This window comes from Homalodisca vitripennis, chromosome 4, assembly GCF_021130785.1.
Source record: "Homalodisca vitripennis isolate AUS2020 chromosome 4, UT_GWSS_2.1, whole genome shotgun sequence".
In the NCBI taxonomy this organism is placed as follows: Eukaryota; Metazoa; Arthropoda; class Insecta; order Hemiptera; family Cicadellidae; genus Homalodisca; species Homalodisca vitripennis.
This window is the reverse complement of record NC_060210.1, coordinates 119,273,470-119,279,464: the sequence shown is the minus strand read 5'-3', so window position 1 is coordinate 119,279,464 and position 5,995 is coordinate 119,273,470.

Below are 5,995 nucleotides of genomic sequence, written 5' to 3'. Positions count from 1 at the left end.
TTTTTCTTTCATTGATTGTAAAGGTAAAAGAGTATAAAGAATTATTTAGGAAGCATTGATAAATAAATATATACTTTTTATATATTGTTTATATGTATTACCTCCAAACACGTACAATAAATTTGGGAATTTGGAAAATAATTCCTAATACAATTTAATTACTTTAATATTGGTACTTATTTTAATAAATGATAAACATTATGGTTTTTATTTAGCTGTAAATGATGATTTGATTAAAGCAGAGCAAATACAGAAAGCAATTTTGCACTAGTTTTTTAATGTGTTTTTATTCATTATAGAAATATACCTTAAAATAGTTATAAAGAGATTGTGATTTTCTGGAAGGATATGTATAACTTTATAATTTCTAGTAAAGTATATATAAAGTATAATAATATATTCTCAGAGATCGACCGGCGACTTCATTCTTAGGTGGGTTAGAATAGCTAGTTGATATTTTTATTTTCTGTTTATTTGATTGCCTATTAGATATACAATCATTCTTCCTGCTGTATGTGAATGAACTTATTTTACATCTTAAAATTATGTGAATGTTGAGTTTAGCTCCTGTTTATTTTTCTCTTAGTGCAGCGTCTGGAATCTAGCGCTGTCACTTTACCTACTGAAGTCATGTTCGTCTGAAGAGGTTCAAAAAGGTTAGTGACGAAAACCCATAAAATGAACTTTTCAAAGACATCGTTTTGACATCAGAGACACTTAAACAACAAAATATAGTTTAATCTGGGTGAAGAAGAAAATTGTCTCATGAGGTGCACAATTGAGTGTACTACGAGATTTTAGACACGATCTGTAAGCACGGCGGAGACACCGAATTTCCTACACATAACATAACTATGGTAGGAAGGGTTGACTCGGTGTGAATGTTGAGTTTAGCTCAAGTTCACCTTTCTCTTAGCGTAGGGTTTGAAGTCAGATTCCACAACGTAGTTGTTATGGGAAGTGTTGATTCAATGTGAACTGGAGCTAAACTCAAGATTCATATCGAATAAACCATCCCCACCATAGATACACTTTGTTTAAAAGTAAATTTTGTTCTACCAAATTAAATTGAACCAATTTGATTAAATAAACATTCATTTCGTATGAAAAAACCTAACCAAATAGAACATTTCATATTACTAATGTATATATTAAGATACCTGCAGTAAATTTGTTAATTGATACATTGGCAGCAATCATAATATATTCTCATAGGCTAGTACATGATTGGAAAATGCTTAGGTTTTATTAACAATCCTATATCACCAATTTCATGGTGGCGTAAGTACTATCTGGATAGTGGATATTTTGTACTATTGGCACTGGGGGAAAATTTGGTAAAGTAAAATATAATAAAATGACCAAAGTTATGATCATTGCAATTGAAAAGATATTTAAATTGAAAGAGTATGTTTTCAATAATGGATGACTATTATTTGCCTATTTAATATTTAATGTTAAATAGTGAAATATATGTTTTCTCTAAAATAAAACACGTGACTCTTCACTCTTAAATTTATTTACCTGCCTGTAATGTAAAGAGATAGACAGGCAGACAATCATACATAGCAGAAATCTTTACACCCTCCTGTAGAAATAAGATAAATATTTCTCCAGATATCTTGTAAATGATGCATTCATATTTTTGTTAATTTCATCGGGTTTCATAGCATGGTTTAAATAATAAAAGTCCATATATTTTTTATTTTATTATATACTACAAACCAAGATGATGTCGTGCGTGTTCATGTAGTTAGGCTGCATGTGTTAATATGTTACGTTGAAAATATTATACGATTGTATTCCGTTTGTTAACAAATTTATTTATTCTGATAATTTCTCGATGTCAATATCGTTTCCCATAAAACCGATGAAAATGTTCACTGACGCTCAGCCAAATCCCAAGGAGTGAAATCCTTGATTATAGATCCTTCAGAAGGACGTCCCTCAGACGTCCCGCACACATATAAACTCCACACACACATAATCAAATGATTGTGATCAACAAAAATAATAGAAAAATTTGAACAACATTAGTAACAGATATTGCAACAGCCAGCAAATCAAATATCAAATCCATTCTATCCTAATTCCTTCATATAGTTGGGTTTTAATTTTTAAGCATCCCTTCCTGATTGTGTACAGTTTTCTGCATCGATAAAGTTGTTTGCCGATTTTCGTTTTCTATAATCTTTCTTTATCTTCATATTTATTGTCCTGAAGCACTGGAATATATGCATATTGATATTATAACTAACGGTCCTCTACTGTCTTAATTGTTATTTTCAAAATTAAAAGAATCAAACTCAACACTATTTCTCAAACTGTAGGCTATTTCCCCATGCATTTATATGATTTCTATCACGTGAATTACATCTTGGAGGATGTAATTCACGTGTTGGATTTCTTGGAGATGATTACATCGAAAACATAAGTAACACTTAGTATAAATTGTGCTGAAACGAAAATAACGGGTTATGATAGATTAATTGTTATGTATAGTAATATTATTAGCTGTATCATCTTATTGCAGGCTTAAACCAACACGTTGTATATAATTTTGAAAGGTCCATTTGAATGTAATCAAAATTGTTGTTATGAAAGTATAGAGAGTCTTCAAAGGATTTAAAGCTTATCTGGGCTTACGTAATTGAAGGATATTATTTTTTAATTTAAAGGAGAAGCCGATCTCCTTTTATGGCTTATTCTGCCCGTCCTCATGGGCCACTGGCCTGTGCAAGGATCTTATCAAACAGAATAAGGGGGAGAGTCGACACAGTACAAGGCCATTGGTACTGAAAAAAGTGCAATGGTCACAGACAGGATTCGAACCTGCGCTATCTCTAACTCAGACTCAAAGTCCAACGTCTAGACCACTCGGCCATCGGCACTCCCATGTACATGAAAGGCACAGAAAGTCCGATTTTCACCATGTTGAAATGCTTATAAACAAGGTGTGAACTCGTTCCTTCAAACATTGCTGAACTCCGTTTACAGAACCTTGGAAGACGTTTGGTACACGCCTAATTTTGCTAAAAGCTAGTAATGGCAATGAGACTCACGTTGCTTTTGTATTTAGAAATTCAATCTAAAACTAAAACTATTTCCATCGTGCTTCTGACGACTCTAAGAACGTTTAATACTCAACAACCAAACATTTTTAGCATAGCTATCTCAAAGCAACGATGGCGCAAATAGACTATTTTCTTTTCTGAAGGCATTGAGTCAAAACCTAATGGAGATGCCTGACCACTAAGTCCAATGAAGTGATGCTGATTAGCCGAATGATATATTGACCTTTTAGCATTAAACATAGTCCTACTAACAAAACAATCGTCATAAAAGTTAATATCTGAGAACAAGGTTTAAGTGAGGACTATACCAGATGTAGAATTAAACACGTAGCGAAAAAAAAGTTGAGAGGTTCAAAACATTCGAAATTGGAGGTCTCCTCCGGAAATATTCATTTTTTAAATTTCAAATTTAAGAAGCCAAATAGTAAGTGAAGTTTGCACAGAGTTTTTACGTCTTTAAAAAGGTTGTATTGACGATTGAGATTCGTACTTATGGAAGCACAGCTTTAGTAAGTTGTGCAGGATTAATAATTGAAATTGATTAGACTTTAGTAATTTAATTACAAAAAATACGCGTTTATGGTCTGCAAAATGCACGCAGTACATAGAATACAAATGCAAACTAATGAATGATAATACGTAAAAGGACTTTAAAAAATGTAAAATTTTAGTCTTAGCTTCTGATCTTAATGCTCCTGTTGTTCAAGGCATTCGGTAGTATAAGACTTAATCTGTGGCTAGCACAGTGCACGTATGGACATGATTAAACTTTCCACTCATTGTGCTTACTCCAACATAGCCTTGGCCAACAAGAATTTCTATTTAGGACCTAAAACTAACATTTGTTAAGAATTAGAGTTGGCATTCCCTCAGCAGACATCTCAACAACTTTCACAAAACACAAAAAGTTCTCGTGAACATTGTTTTGTAAATCAATGAAGCGAACAAATAAAGAGACATGGTAATACCTGACATGTCCAGCGTTTCGTTTGCTATTAAAGTAAATGCTGCAGCATTATAAACATTTATAACAGCAGTTTCATGGATTATCCTAGAACAAGTGTCTAAAAGTTTCTGTTGTATACTAGGCCTAAGGTAAATTGCATTGCTAAGACTGTTGATAAAATGCTCGTTTTGTTTCCCATCCCCTGTATTAACTCTAAGCCTTAAAAGAGACCTGCATTTCCAATCTTTTGACTTGGCCTTATCCAATACAATCGGAGTTACAAGGATTATGTTCATCGCCTTTCAAAAAAACTATTGCTTCCCACAAAAGATAATTGTTTCAGTTATAGGCTTAAGAGCATTTCCGTTTTTCTCAAGCTGTTTTTATTCTCTACATCTATCTTGGAAGCAACACTATGAGTGCATATTTTTTACCTTAAAAATATGCTCAGCAGTGATAGCACATTTTTGTGATATTTTTTGCAACATGCTATTCAGTTTTTCCAAAACATCTTTCCATTTGATAAAAGGTCATGACATAAGACAGCCAATGTGTTCATGGATCTCATTATTGACTGCTTTATTACAAAATGCACACAATATTTACAGTAAGCGCTATCGCTGATTAAGCTAACCAAGCAAATTGTGTCAACTAGTTTCTTTGGTAGCGTAATCTTTTTATCAACAAATCTAGTAGGGAATACAACATTACCAATTGGTTCACCTACTAAACATAAAACTTTACTACGTAGCTCTTGCAGCTGTTTACTAGAAAACTCAAAACTACGTCTAATAGAAAATAGGCATTTGGAAATTTTACCAGGTTCATCACTTACTATTTCTGTATTTTTTGGATACTCGGTCTGAGTGGAGGATGGGAGTGCTCCTACGTCTTCAACAGTTAGTTTTGGAAAATTTGAATCATTATTTAAATTATTTACAATATTTACATCTTGTTTTTCACGTTGTATGGAAAAACTGTCAATAGTTTTATCAGTACATCGCTTCATAAAGGATAACTGTACACAGTTCACTATCACTGTTTTACAACCACTTACTACACTTTCATTTATATGTTGGCAGAACAACTAACAAACTAACCAAAGAACGTGTGGAGAGCTACGACACTATTGAGCAATGAGCAGCAGTCTATGAATAGAATGAGCAAATACTAGTTTCCAGACAAAGACTGACGAGCGTCAACCAATAGTTGGTGCGTTTGTCGTTTGGCTGCGCCACTACCTACGCAACGCCTTCTGCACACCTGACGAAGGGGCTGTTTACCTTGATGGTCAGAGGCAATGGTTGCCGCTCGGTTTCCAATACACATTTTTGTGTCGCTATAGAGCTCGTAAAGGCAGTTATAATAGACAGAAGTTTAAGAGGTTGTATAGTACGAGGGTTATTCAGAAAGTAAGGAACGTTTCCACCTGACATCACCAGACGCGCGCCAATCGCGTATATATTAGCATGCTCGTGCTCGCCACCACAGTCAGTGTCCAACCGTGACAACGGAAACATCTCTGCGCTGTCCGGTTTATACATTCAAATTTGAAGTGTGTGCTGCAATCAGACATCTCGTGAGTTGTGATGTGTTGACTGTGATTCGTTTTTGTTGGCAAAAAAACTTAAAACCAATATAAATTCATGGGAAACAACGTAATGGGCCGAAAGTTATGTCAGGAAGTGGTGCATTCTATTTACAAATGGTAGAACAATCGTTCATGATTAAGAGAAAAGTGGACGTCTGAGCTGTGACTGACGGTCTGGTTGCTATTGTTGACAAAAAGATTCGTGAATACCGCTGTTTCATAATAACTGAGCTTTCTTTATGTTTCCCACATGTTTCACAGACTTTATTGTGTGAAATTGTTTTACAGAAGCAAGGGCACAACAAATTTTGTGCAAGAAGGGTTCAAAAAAATTCTTACAGTTCACCAAAACGAACAAAGAATAGAAATAGCCTTAACGTTTTT